This window comes from Oncorhynchus mykiss, chromosome 3 (assembly GCF_057628025.1).
Source record: "Oncorhynchus mykiss isolate SJ-2025 chromosome 3, ASM5762802v1, whole genome shotgun sequence".
NCBI lineage: Eukaryota > Metazoa > Chordata > Actinopteri > Salmoniformes > Salmonidae > Oncorhynchus > Oncorhynchus mykiss.
In genome coordinates this window covers 63,523,964-63,539,698 of record NC_143024.1, presented here as the reverse complement: position 1 = coordinate 63,539,698, position 15,735 = coordinate 63,523,964, and positions in this window count along the sequence as shown.

The following is a 15,735-nucleotide window of genomic DNA, read 5'->3' as shown; positions in this document are numbered from 1 at the left end:
TGACTTAGTCTCTGATCTAGCACCACTCAGACTTGGTGTGTTTCAGAAAGGCAATTATCCACAAACCATTAATCCCCTGAAGGCACAATTATCAGAAGAAAGATCTGACATATCATCCTTTATTTGGCATGGTTATTTCACTACAGTTATATCACAACCAGGATCCATTTCAGTTATTTCACAACTAGCACACGTTTCAGCTCAAGCTGCTTTCAGTCGGAGAACAGGGAGCTGTGACTGTGAGGATTTGAAATTATATTAAAATCACAATATTATCTGTTGTTTGCCAAATATCAATCAATAACTATTACTGTGTTCTTTCTCCTACTGGACAATATTAAACAGCAAACAAAATGTTGCAGTTGGTTATTAACTTTACAGTACACTGAGCATGTTTAATGGTTGGTACTTGGGGATTAATTTATATGATTGATGTTCATATTAATTAAAAAGACACGTCCTCTCACTGTCAACTGCGTTTCTTTTCAGAAAACTTAACGTGTAAATATTTGTATGAACATAACAAGATTCAACAACTGAGACAGAAACTGAACAAGTTCCACAGACATGTGACTAACAGAAATGCAATAATGTGTCCCTGAACAAAGGGGGGTCAAATCAAAAGTAAGCGTCAATATCTGGTGTGCCAACAAGCTGTATTAAGTACTGCAGTGCATCTCCTCCTCATGGACTGCAGAAGATTGGGACTGAGATCCAGGGCTCTTCGCTGGCCATGGCAGAACGCTGACATTCCTGTCTTGCAGGAAATCACGCACAGAACGAGCAGTATGGCTGGTGGCATTGTCATGCTGGAGGGTCATGTCAGGATGAGCCTGAACACAAGTAGAAGGAACGGTACCACATGAGGGAGGAGAATGTCTTCCCTGTAACGCACAGCGTTGAGATTGCCTGCAACTCAGTCCGATGATGCTGTGACACACTGCCCCGGACCATGATGGACCCTCCACCTCCAAATCGATCCTGGTCCAGGTTACAGGCCTCGGTGTAACGCTCATTCCTACGACTATAAACGCAAATCCAACCATCACCCCTGGTGAGACAAAACCGTGACTCGTCAGTAAAGAGCACTTTTTGCCAGTCCTGTCTGGTCCAGCGATGGTGAGTTTGTGCCCATAGGCGACGTTGTTACCGGTGATGTCTGATAAGGACCTGCCTTACAACAGGCCTACAAGCCCTCAGTCCAGCCTCTCTCAGCCTATTGCGGACAGTCTGAGCACTGATGGAGGGATTGTGCGTTCCTGGTGTAACTCAGAGAGTTATTGTTGCCATCCTGTACCTGTCACGCAGGTGTGATGTTCGGATGTATCGATCCTGTGCAGGTGTTGTTACACGTGGCCTGCCATTGCGAGGACGATCAGCTGTCCGTCCTGTCTCCCTGTAGCGCTGTCTTAGGCGTCTCACAGTATGGACATTGCAATTTATTGCCCTGGTCACATCTACAGTCCTCATGCCACCTTGCAGCATGCCTAAGGCACGTTCACACAGATGAGCAGGGACCCTGGGCATCTTTCTTTTCGTGTTTTTCAGAGTCAGTAGAACGGCCTCTTTAGTGTCCTAAGTTTTCATAACTGTGACCTTAATTGCCTACCGTCTGTAAGCTGTTAGTGTCTTAACGACCATTCCACAGGTGCATGTTCATTAATTGTTTATGGTTCATTGAACAAGCATGGGAAACAGTGTTTAAATCCTTTACAATGAAGATCTGTGAAGTTATTTGGATTTTTACGAATTATCTTTGAAAGACAGGGTCCTGAAAAAGAGATGTTTCTTTTTTTCCTTTGTTTATTACAGTTGGCCATTGGTATTTAGAGACGTCATGCCCATAGGGGGCACAAGGGCATGGGCCCTCCCTTGTCCTGTATTTTGTTCTTCTTCAGAAGTTCACTTAGTTACTCAACTTCATTTATAAAAAAATATCTGTCAGTGGTATTTTGAGGAGCGGGCAACGAGTTATTCTCCCTAGTAAGTGGTTACTTCCAAGGTGCACCACAGAGAAAAGTTATGCTAGGCAGGATGCTAGATACTTGAGTGCGTGCAGACAGTATCGTCAGTGGAGGAGAAGAGAGAGAATGTAGAGCTACACACGCAGTGCTAGATTTGATTTTAGCTGCTGGTGATGGGAAGGACTCGCAGAAGGTATGTTTGTATATTCATTTGATCAAGCTATGTATCCTATTGATTCCTTGATTAATAAATAAACATTTTTGTTGTTTCTCTGTAATACTAGCCACCTAACAATGTTATGAAGTTTGCTTTAGCTAGATAGGTTATCAATCTCCCAACCTCATAACTAGCTACCATTTCAGGCTATCAATCAAGTTAAAATAGTTTGTCTAACTATCTTAGCTGACATGCCGGCTGGCAAGATTGGTAGACTTTAGAAAAGCAAGCACTAAATGTTGGCCTACTGAATAAGACTCACATTCCTTTATCCACATTTTAGCATAGATGCAGAGAAGCATATTTAGGGTTCGATACTACTGCATATTCCAGTGTGGCAGTTGTACTAAACTCCTAAGGCATAAAAGTTATATAAAAAATGTATGTACATCACTAATTAAAATGACAATTGAACAGGTAAATATGTATGCTTAAATAATTTATGCAGAAAAATATAAAAAATGTTTTTACATAGAATTAGGCATAATGATTAATAGCTCTAGATTGCAAGTGTTTGAAAAATGCTAAATTCTCCAACTTCCCAAGGTTAGATCAACCCCACTCCAGAGCACACCCCCCATCCATCCACACATACTTCGTGCCCCCTCTAAAATAATGACTGTTGGTATTTATTGTGCTCATGCTGAACTCATTGCCATACATTCACTCATAAAATGTACGGCAAATAACATCCTTACACCACTGACCCCAGAAAAAAACTCAGCAATTAGTGTGTATTCTTCACAAGGTTAACTGCTTTATAAGTGAAGACATAGATCTGTCTACAGTAGTAAAAACAGTGTGCTTCGCTCCATGTTTAGCCTCTGGCAATTACCATTAAGTTGTTAGCCTTGAGGTGTGAATAGACAGCTAGCTACCAAGCTGCGTGCATCAAAATTGACTTTTCTGCCTTAGGGCAATATAGCACTGCAGTTTCCTCTCCTCACCACTAGAGCCCGAGAGTCATAAAATACACACATGAACCAAGAAAGTAATCATGATTCATAAAAGATGATCCAGATCTCACAATCAACATCAACACAAGGTCACCTACACAGTATTACAAAATCGTTTGAGGATCCTTTCACTCACATTCAGTGAGTCTAGTACTGATATATAAAGATGAAAAGGGGGAATAAGGATGACAGAACCATAGAACTCTCAGAAAGCGGATAGATAGAGTCGGCAGACGTTAAGAGTAATGTAATGTAGACCTCAGGGCACCGGACATGTCTGAGGCTGATACAACCACTTCAAACACCTCGTCTCATTAACATTCATCGCTGGGCTCTAATTGGTGGAAGGAACGGATGGATGTAAAAGGGAGGAGGATAGGAAGGGAGAGAGGGAGGGAAGAGCCCAGCTCTGTGGCCATTAGCCAAAATGAATTAGTGTGGCCAAGCCATAAGGGACTGCATGCTGCTTACAGTGGCAAAACCTGGCTTCCGGATTTTACAGAGATCATTATCAGGGATCATTACACTCTCCTTCCCACAGGCGTATAAGGAGATGGTGTGTGTGATGTCCCTCCTCACATAAGAGAGCACTAACTGAAGGAATGTGAGGTCTTGAAGCTTCAGTCAACACGTGTCATACTGTAGTAGGGTACTGTGGAATACTATGGGTACTAACCATGTAAAGGATGAGATATTCACAATTTTTAGCACAACCTACCCACGCATGTAGAAACATAAAAATAAAATAAATCGAATGGATGTCCCCATTCAAGTCAATAATGGCATAATGGGTGGACTGGTGGCCATTTTGAGTGTACCCATTAGAGCAAAGCAGGAAGGTAAAGCAGGAAGTAAAAGCAGGAAGTGTACCCATCAATCTGTGCTGTGATTTGTTTAATGTTTAGTTTAAACTGACATTACACAAAATATATCCCATTGCATGAGCCACATCAGTTAGCAACATTTGAGTGAACTTTCTACATACCACTACAACCACACTGCACACGGCCCTAACCCATCTGGACAAGAGGAATACCTATGTGAGTATGCTGTTCATCGACTACAGCTCAGCATTTAACACCATAGTACCCTCCAAACTCGTCATCAAGCTCGAGACCCTGGGTCTCGACCCTGCCCTGTGCAACTGGGTACTGGACTTCCTGACGGGCCGCCCCCAGGTGGTGAGGGTAGGTAACAACATCTCCACCCCGCTGAAAAACATCTTCTATCTCAAGGCCATCAGACTGTTAAACAGCCACCACTAACATTGAGTGGCTGCTGCCAACACACTGACTCAACTCCAGCCACTCTAATAATGGAAATGTATGTAAAAATGTATCACTAGCCACTTTAAACAATGCCACTTAATATAATGTTTACATACCCTACATTACTCATCTCATATGTATATGTATATACTGTACTCATTTAAACTGTTGCATCTTGCCATCTTTATGTAATACATGTATCACTAGCCACTTTAAACAATGCCACTTTTATGTTTACATACCCTACATTACTCATCTCATATGTATATACTGTACTCTATACCATCTACTGCATCTTGCCTATGCCGTTCTGTACCATCACTAATTCATATATCTTTATGTACGTACATATTCTTTATCCCTTTCCACTTGTGTGTATAAGGTAGTAGTTGTGGAATTGTTAGGTTAGATTACTTGTTGGTTATTACTGCATTGTCGGAACTAGAAGCACAAGCATTTCGCTACACTCACATTAACATCTGCTAATCATGTGTATGTGACAAATACAATTTGATTTGATTTGATCATTGGATCACAATATCAGGCAGCCATCGCGAGTGTTCCCATGAGTTTACCAGTCAAACTGTCAGGGTCAGAGGTTCCAAGACTATTCTATTCATTATATTTCCATGTGTAGAATACTAACACTGCACAGATGGTTGACGGGATTTCATATAGATTGCAAGTGTACATTTCTGCCTGTGCCGTGTAGAGAACTCATTTAGATGAGTTGTTATGTAGTCAATTTGAACACAATACAACGCAAGACTCGACATGACAGGAGAACCTACACTCCTAGGACATGGTTAAAGTTGCACATTTACAATTTACAAACAGCAGAGGCCTATTCAAATACCTTTACCAACCATACCATGGGGGCAAGGCTGCTTTCCTCTACAGTGCCTTTGGAATGGGATTCTGGGGCTTGTTACAGGCATAAGGGAACATGGCAGATGGAAGCTTCTTAGGCTGGGGAGGGGAAATCACCATCCCTCAGACACCTTGTATTTGTTATCCTGGTGTCTGTCCCTGGAAGTGAGCAAATGTATCAAAGTGGGAGAGGTGTTCCTGGGCATTCTAAAACCATTTACACAGTAATGCTGTACAGCTGGTGGAAAGCGTGCCAAGGAATGAAAGCAAAGGTTCTGCATCTGACTACATAACATTAAGCTTGCATGGTAGCCACTCAGTGGAACTCACACACACCTACAGAAATCGCATACACCTACATACCAGAGGAGGTTTGGTGGGAGGAGCTGTATGAGGATGGGCTCATTGTAATGGCTGGAATGGAATCAATGGAACAGAGTCAAACATGTGGTTTCCATGTATGTTTAATACCGTTCTATTTATTCCATTCCAGCCATTTCAATGAGCCTGTCCTCCTATAGCTCCTCCCACCAGCCTCCTCTGCTACGGACATGCACATGTGCACGGTGCCCACACACATGCATGCATGTGCACACATGCACACACACACGGGCACACATGTACGAGCAGACACGCACGCACACAGTCACACACACTTGTTCAAACACGCCAACAGAAGAACAATAATTGACCCTGACCTCTTCCTGTTGCTCTCCATCCGACACAGGTGTTGAATATGAGCCGTTGAATATGCCATCCTGAAGGGTTGTGAAAAGTAATGACATTTAAGAAACAGGGGCATAGAGCTGGGAGGAGATAAGAGGTGAGGAGAGACTCTACAGAGAGGCAGGATAGGTTCTGACACTGTGACTAAGTGTGAAATGGTGTCCTCTGGGTCTCGGTTATGGAGAGCCTGGGTTTCATTACATTCATTTCTGTGGAAGGTAAACAACAGGAAGGAGAGAGGAGCCAGAAGTGGGCTTTTTGTTCCTGCTCAAGAAGGATATCCTTCTTTCAGCAGAGCTACCTTTCAGGTGCACTCATTATCAGTTAAGACAAATAGGCCTTTATGCTGCCGCCCCTCATTTGTTTAAGACAAAGTCATGTAATTAAAATCTAATCAGAGACGGGGCCAGAGTGCCAAAGAATACATGAATAGTTAAATCTGTTTTGCTTCTGAATCTTAATGAAATGGTAATTTATGAAAGCTGCGGGCTTAATTTTGGCCAGGGAGCAAATTAACTGGATTTCAAGAGATTCCCTAAAGTATTTTCCCCTCCCAGCTTTTCCTCCTCAATGTGTGTTACATATGGAAATCGGAATAAAAGTTCTATTTAAAGCTTGCCCCAACAGCTTATCCAACAAATTCATACAATTTTTCCCCCCCAAAAAATGTAATCAATGTATATTCTCAGAAAAATTATGTTTTCTTGGTGGTGTAGGAGTTGTTGCTATTTAATATTATGGCCAAGAGGGAGGTTCAAATCATGTTTTGAGGCAATGCCGATTTTACACCCTTGAGTGAGCGCCTTAATCTGCGTTGGCTCAGAGTATCTCCAGCTCTATAAATGGAGGAGTTAAAAGTCTTAAGTTATGTAAGCATCCCAGGGCAGACGACTCAGCTGGCCTTGTAAATAATGGAAGATGTTGAAGGGCAACTGCACTTCCTGATTTGGCCTAATTTTTTAAGAAATGCTAGCAGCCATAACATGAGTTGGTTTTGGGGTGTGGTTTGATGCAGGTGTCTCATGTGTGTGTGTGTTCGCAAGTGGGAAGAGTTAGCCAAATTATTTGGCCAATTAGCTTTAGCCGGCTGGTGTATGACAGTGGCAAAATTGGTTTGACTTTGGATAGCCCACTCTGGGGTTAGTTAGGGAATAAATTACAGAACGTTAAATAAATGTATTGTGTTACAGGATTCATGATGCTTGTATCTAAACCAAAGTAGATTGTTTTAAGACTATATTCTACATCAGTTGGGGTCTCTATAAGTTATAACATGAGGTATTAAACCTACCATGAAAGTGCATCATTGTAGCTCTGTATGCTAATATAGAACAAATGTTTGCTTTGGGGTACAGTAAGTTGAGCCAATGGCCACTAAACCCCATACAAATTATGATGACATTTTGTCAGTTGTATGTATAATTTGCATAATATTTTTGCAATGTGTCATGCGTTTTTATTGTTACATAGCCGACATCATCATGCCCCGTGGATACAAATGTAAAACAAGCAGGGGTCTAGGCCCTCTTGAGGATCTTAGAGAGCAGCCAAGGAAATGAGAGAAGGGGAAAAGTCCATTAGACAAAAAATATGTTAATGTACCTGTGCGGAAGAGAGGCTACGATAGAGTAGCAGAGGCACACAAGTTCTTATCTTATGACATGGAGTCTGAGCTTGCTAAACATATCAAGAATTTCACGAACCAGTTTCATGGGCTTAGTAGCCTCAAATGCAGAGAAGTTGCTTACGAATTGGCACATCGAAACAACATCTCTGTCCCAGACAACTGGTCAAGTAATGGAAGGGTAGGTGATATTTAACCAATATGTCTATATCCGAATGTCGGCGTACCTTTAAGATATAAAATATACCACACCCCCTTCCATGAATTCAACTTTGACCTACCAGCACCATTGATCACTGTCAATAGACACCATCATCCACTTACCCCAAGGCGGCTCAACTTACCCTCCCATGCTCCCATACCTGGGGTAAGTTGTGCCAAGAGACCATTATGTTTGAACAAGCTATGTTTTTAAAACTGTTATGTTTACATTCATTCTGATTATTTCAAGGGATACACAACATCCTGAAATATATGTAGATATCTTTGTTAAAAAATAATATATTTCCTTTGACATAGTATTGCTGAATGTAAAAAGTGTCTCAACTTATCCCTCTCCCCTAAATACGATCATTTTTTTCATAAAGCCAGTCTTGTCAAACCATCTATAAATTGTAGAAATTCATATCGAAATATAGAAATATAGAAAGCATTTCATGAATGTGCAAGGAGTGAAACAAAAAATATTGTCTCATTCACATGGTGAAAATCTTCTTTTTTTTTCATATATTTTTTTTTAACCTATCTTTCTTACCACTTTTTCCATGTGATTTCTTTCCTTCACAGACTACATATTTGGTCACAATTCATTTTGTGTATGGTTTCCTTGAAAATGCCACAATAGGCTGTTTTCTAAATTAGAAGTTGGTTTTTAGGGGCACTTACACTTTAAAACTGGCAGCCTCCACTGTCTCATCGCCATTGGCTTGACTTTGTTCCATTTCTGTTTGCATGAGTTGTTACGCCACATGCATGCATTTCCCGCCAAGTGGCACTGGTGTTGAAAGCAGACTTGTTATTGTGGATAAAATCCTGAGCCATCGCTACATGACCTGGGGGAGTATCCCAACTGTTAGGAAGAGACTGAAAATGGATCATGTCTCAAGGAAAAGGGATTGGGCATTAGTTTGATGTGAAAAGCCATATTGGACATCATCAATGCTCATTGGCATTTCAACACTATTTCAACCATGCTTATCAGGCCTATGTTTAAACCAAACATAGAGATATAGAGTATATAACATAGAGTATATTACACAGGTATTTGTCCTCCTAGAGTTACTCTCATTCAGCGACCCAGTCAAATAGCCTTTAGCGCTCCTTTACAAATGCAATCCTTTTCACACTAGGAATAGATGCTGAATTGGTTAAGTTCATATCACCAAAGGATTAAGGAGTCTATGTTTACAGAAATGGCTGAAATGAAAGCCTGCACATCTTTCAGTCTAGCCTACTACTGTGTTCCAATCGAGTATTATAGTCTGCACTGAAAGTGTCTGTGAATGTATTCATATTTTATTTTCACAATTTCACATGGGTTCTTGGGTTCAACTTGCAATTTCAAGCTTAATCAACTTCATCTCCAACATGGTGTCCAACCCTAGGCTGCTATACATTCATCTTTAGCTATTCATCACTCAATCGTATATACTGGCTCTACGTACTGGCTTTTTACTGGGTACGCATTGCCTTGGAGGGATGTTTGTGTTTTTCATTTTAAATGAGGCCATTTTCAAGGGGGCGATAATCGAGGTGTGTATCTAGGGGGAAATGAGAGACAAACGGTTAAATAAACGAGATCTCAAGTGGAAAATGACATGGTGTTGGACATGATTGCATTTCAAAAGATGTCTTCGAAGAGTCACACATGGCTCAGTGGAGTCCACCACTCACGGGCTGTCTCCTTTGCCAAAACGTTCAGGGGCAAACACTATTTATTGTCAAATATGTTTTTGAAAGCCACTCTCCCTTTTCTAAATGTCTCTTTCAGCTGAAATTACAGCGCAGCTGGTAAGGATGGTACGGAATATATTTTCACGGACTGGAGAAATTGCTCGTCACTCTTGCTGAGAGAGTGCATGCATTTCCGCAAACATCTTTAGTAGGCGCAATTTGGCATTCTAGATTAATGAGATCTTTTTCTGCTAAAGCTGGCAGTGAAACACACAGGGTGATGAAGCTAAATCTAATCAGACTCCTTCCTCACAGAGAGTGGGTATTACAGTTTGAAGAAAAACTGAGTTAAAAACCGAGAGGCATCCCAAGGCTTGCAGTATCCCCGCTACACTATGATAGAGGTCCCGTATAATACTGATATTAGGATGTACTTTGAGCACCCGAAGAGTGTAGGGGTGGGAACAGACTGCTTTTGGACCCATTTGGTGGCTAAATGACTCGATACAAGGTTTATTTGGCAACACTCCACAGAGACTTAATTGACTGCAGCTGCACACCTTACACACCTGGCTGCAATTAGCGGTGCAGAAGCAACACATAGGCCATGCAGTAGCATTCACAGAGAGGAGAGAGCTGTGAGGAGAACCTGCCAAAGCTCTGTGGTGGGCGTTGGCCCACCCAGAACAGAACCCCAATATGCACAAGGATTAAGCTCTCTCTGCCCTGGGGTATAAGATTATCTTCCCAAGTACTTAAGTTTACTTAAGTTATTGCTTTAAAGAGCCAGTGTTTGATTTGGAGTGTTTACCATGCTTTAGTGAGGACTTTATTTTGGGACATTATTCCCCAAGCTGCCTGTTAAGTCTTATGAGTTAAATACCCATTTGAGAACTGCATTGTTTTGTCTAACTTTTGGTTTTGCACTACCATACACGTGACTACTCTCCACCTATGGGGTAGATAAATTACATTGTCATGTTGCGGAATTCTGGACAAAGGTGTATCTGTCAATGAATTGAGTAGAACATGTATTGCCTTTAATCTAACATTATCTATACAAAATGAGTGAGACAAAACCAAAGAGAAGAAACTGACGAAAGGACAGAGGCACTTTCACATCCTTCACATGTCTGTGAAATCATATCCTGCAGGCTCAGTGGATAGGTGTCAAGACTGCCTGCTCCTCTAACAAGGACAGGAAGACAAAATAAACGCATAGGCTTAGTGCAGTAAAAAAAATGTGATTTCCTTGTTTTATAAAGTATTCATACCCCTTGACTTATTCCACATTTGGTTGTTACAACCTGAATTCAACATTTTTGCCCCCCTCACCCATCTACACCCCATAATGACAAAATGAAAACATGTTTTTAGATTTGTTTCGGTCTGTTTTAGGTTATTATCTTGCTGAATGGTGAATTCATCTCCAAGTGTCTGGTAGAAATCAGACTGAACCAGGTTTTCCTCTAGGATTTTGCATGTGATTATCTCCATTCCATTTATTTTGTATCCTGAAACTCCAGTCCTTAACAATTACAAGCATACCCATAACATGATGCAGCCACCACAATGATTGAAGATATTGGAGCATGGTACTCAGTAATGTGTTGCATTGGATTTGCCCCAAACATAACAATGTATAGAGGACAACATTTTTAGCAGTATTACTTCAGTGCCTTGTTGCAAATAGGATGCAAGTTTTGGAACATTTTTATTCTGTACAGGCTTCCTTCTTTTCACTTTGTCTATTAGGTTAGTGTTGTGGAGTAACTAGAATGTTGTTGATCCATCTTCAGTTTTCTCCTATCACATCCATTAACCCCCTAGAGTCTATTGATGCACCGGTGTGTCAATCTGAGAAACATAATTCAAAAAATCCCCATCAAAATCTGTCAGTTTAAACTAGAGATAGGACTATCGTTTTTTTTTGTAATGGATGCGTCTCAAGCTATCGTATACGCCTATGTCGCACTTCCGCATATGCGGTGAAAGGTGGCAGAGCTAGAGTGGTGTTTGTCATCCCGGAAATCGGTCTTCTCACCAAAATGTCTGTAGCATTCGAATGGTTTGACCTAGAAACTATTATGACCCCACTGTGGAAAGGGGCGATTATCACGAACACGGAACTGTGAAGGTAGTTTTGTGCCTAACCAAAAAAGAGGTTAAATATGTGGAAAAATAAATAAAATAAAATATATATATATATTTCCTGAGCATTCTTATATCTCCTAGATATAGGACAGACACTTACTGTCTTTTTTGCCATTTATGAATGTGTTATTCAATGCGTTTCTCTGGGCTATAGTAGCAAAGGCACTGTATATTTGAATAGTAAGGTTAGAATAATATTGTTAAAATGATGATAATGCCCTTTTAGTGTAAGAGCTGTTTGAAAAGACCACCTGATATTTCCTCCTGTTTTGGTGGGATAGAGTTTTGTTTGGCCTTCCATGGTGACATCCCCATGCGGTAAAATATACTGAACAAAAATATAAACGCAACATGTAAAGTGTTGGTACCATGTTTCATGAGCTGAAATACAAGATCCCAGAAATGTTCAATACGCACAAAAAGCTTATTTCTCTAAAGTTTTGTGCAAAAATTTGTTTGCATCCCTGTTATTGAGCATTTTTCCTTTGTCAAGATAATTCATCCACCTGACAGGTGTGGAATATCAAGAAGCTGATTAAGCACCATGATCTTTACAAAGGTGCGCCTTGTGCTGGGGACAATAAAAGGCCACTCTAAAATGTGCCGTTTTTTCACACAACACAAAGCAACAGATGTCTCAAGTTTTGAAGGAGCGTGCAATTGGCATGCTGACTGCTGTCCACCAGAGCTTTTGACAGAGAATTTAATGTTAACTTCTCTACCATAAGCTGTCTACAGAGTTGTTTTAGAGAATTTGGCAGTACGTCCAACTGGCCTCACAACCGCAGACCATGTGTAACCCCGTCAGTCCAGGACCTTACATCTGGCCTCTTCACCTTCGTGACCATCTGAGACCAGCCACCAGGACAGGACAGCTGATGAAAATATGGGTTTGCTCACCTTTCATGGCCACTGGCACCCTGGAGAGCTGTGCTATTCACGCCATCACCTCATGTTTCAGCATGATAAAGCACAATAATGCAAGGCCCCATGACGCAAGGATCTGTACACAATTAATGGAAGCTGAAAATGTCCCAGTTCACCAGACATGTCACACATTGAGCATGTTTGGGATGCTCTGGATTGACATGTACGACAGCGTGTTCCAGTTCCCGCCAATAACCATCAACTTCGCAGAGCCATTGAAGAGGAGTGGGACAACATTATACAGGCCGCAATCAACAGCCTGATCAACACTATGCAAAGGAGATGTGTCGCACTACATGAGTCAAATTTTGGTAACACCAGATACTGATTGGTTTTCTGATCCATGCCCCTACCTTTATTTAAGGTATCTGTGACCAACAGATGCATATCTGTATTCCTAGTCATGTGAAATCCATAGATTAGGGCCTAATGAATTTGTTTAAATTGACTGTTTTCCTCATGTGAACTGCAACTCAGTAACATTGTCACGCCCTGACCGTAGATTGCTTTGTATGTTTCTATTTTTAGTTTCGTCAGGGTGTGATGTGGGTTGGTATTCTATGTTTTGTTCTATGTTTGTATTTCTATGTGTTTGGCCTGGTATGGTTCCCAATCAGAGGCAGCTGTCAATCGTTGTCTCTGATTGAGAACCATACTTAGGCAGCCTGGTTTCACCCTTGAGTTGTGGGTAGTTGGTTTCTGTTTTGTGTGTGTCATCTGACAGAACTGTTTTGTTCTCGTTGTTATTTTGTTTCATGGTCAGTTTTGATTAAATTTCCAACATGAATACCTACCACGCTGCACCTTGGTCCTCTCCTTCTTCCACCTATGACGACCGTTACAGAACTACGCACCACAACCAGACCAAGCAGCGTGGTAACCAGGAGCCGAGGGTTCTGGACTCCTGGACATGGGAGAAGATTCTGGACGGTAAGGGACCCTGGGCACAGGCTGGGGAATATCGCCGCCCCAGGGAAGAGCTGGAGGCAGCTAAAGCCGAGCGGCGGCGATATGAGGAGTTTGCATGGCAGCGCAACAGGGACGAGAGGCAGCCCCAAAAAATGTATTGGGGGGGGCACACGGGGAGTGTGGCTAAGTCAGGTAGGAGACCTGAGCCAACTCCCCGGGCTTACCGTGGAGAGAGGTTGACCGGGCAGTCACCGTGTTATGCGGTGAGGCGCACGGTGTCCCCAGTGCGCACGAATAGCCCGGTGCGCTACATCGCAGCTCCTCATATCGGCCGGGCTAGAGTGGGCATCAAGCCAGGAGGAATGAAGCCGGCTCAGCGCATATGGTCTCCAGTGCGTCTCCTCGGGTTATACCAGGTTATATGACACCAGCCCTACGCACGGTGTCCCCGGTTCGCCAGCACAGCCCAGTGCGGTCTGTTCCACCCCGCCGCACTTGCCGGGCTACAGGGGGAATTCAGCCAGGACAGGTTGTGCAGGCTCGGTGCTCGAGACCTCTAGTGCACCTCCACGATCCGGTCCATCCAGTGCCTCCTCCACACACCAGGCCTCATGTGGCAGCCCCACGCACCCGGCTGTATCTCCGTCTCCTCCCTCCAGGTGCTCGTTCTCGTTGTTCCTCGTTGTTATTTTGTTTAGTGTTCAGTTTTGATAACATTTCCAACATGAACACTTACCACGCTGCACCTTGGTCCTCTCCTTTTTCCACCTACGACGACCGTTACAAACATCTTTGAAATTGTTGTGTGTTGCATCTATATTTTTATTCAGTATAATATCTAATAACTAGGCATGTTTTGCTTCATGGGCAAGTATGTTTCACTCATATTTCAAAGACATTGCTAATAACTGGGTCTGAATATAAACTCAGCAAAAAAAGAAACGTCCCTTTTTCAGGACCCTGTCTTTCAAAGATAATTCGTAAAAATCAAAATACAGTGCCTTGCGAAAGTATTCGGCCCCCTTGAACTTTGCGACCTTTTGCCACATTTCAGGCTTCAAACATAAAGATATAAAACTGTATTTTTTTGTGAAGAATCAACAACAAGTGGGACACAATCATGAAGTGGAACGACATTTATTGGATATTTCAAACTTTTTTAACAAATCAAAAACTGGAAAATTGGGCGTGCAAAATTATTCAGCCCCTTTACTTTCAGTGCAGCAAACTCTCTCCAGAAGTTCAGTGAGGATCTCTGAATGATCCAATGTTGACCTAAATGACTAATGATGATAAATACAATCCACCTGTGTGTAATCAAGTCTCCGTATAAATGCACCTGCACTGTGATAGTCTCAGAGGTCCGTTAAAAGCGCAGAGAGCATCATTAAGAACAAGGAACACACCAGGCAGGTCCGAGATACTGTTGTGAAGAAGTTTAAAGCCGGATTTGGATACAAAAATATTTCCCAAGCTTTAAACATCCCAAGGAGCACTGTGCAAGCGATAATATTGAAATGGAAGGAGTATCAGACCACTGCAAATCTACCAAGACCTGGCCGTCCCTCTAAACTTTCAGCTCATAGGAAGAGAAGACTGATCAGAGATGCAGCCAAGAGGCCCATGATCACTCTGGATGAACTGCAGAGATCTACAGCTGAGGTGGGAGACTCTGTCCATAGGACAACAATCAGTCGTATATTGCACAAATCTGGCCTTTATGGAAGAGTGGCAAGAAGAAAGCCATTTCTTAAAGATATCCATAAAAAGTGTCGTTTAAAGTTTGCCACAAGCCACCTGGGAGACACACCAAACATGTGGAAGAAGGTGCTCTGGTCAGATGAAACCAAAATTGAACTTTTTGGCAACAATGCAAAACGTTATGTTTGGCGTAAAAGCAACACAGCTGAACACACCATCCCCACTGTCAAACATGGTGGTGGCAGCATCATGGTTTGGGCCTGCTTTTCTTCAGCAGGGACAGGGAAGATGGTTAAAATTGATGGGAAGATGGATGGAGCCAAATACAGGACCATTCTGGAAGAAAACCTGATGGAGTCTGCAAAAGACCTGAGACTGGGACAGAGATTTGTCTTCCAACAAGACAATGATCCAAAACATAAAGCAAAATCTACAATGGAATGGTTCAAAAATAAACATATCCAGGTGTTAGAATGGCCAAGTCAAAGTCCAGACCTGAATGCAATCGAGAATCTGTGGAAAGAAC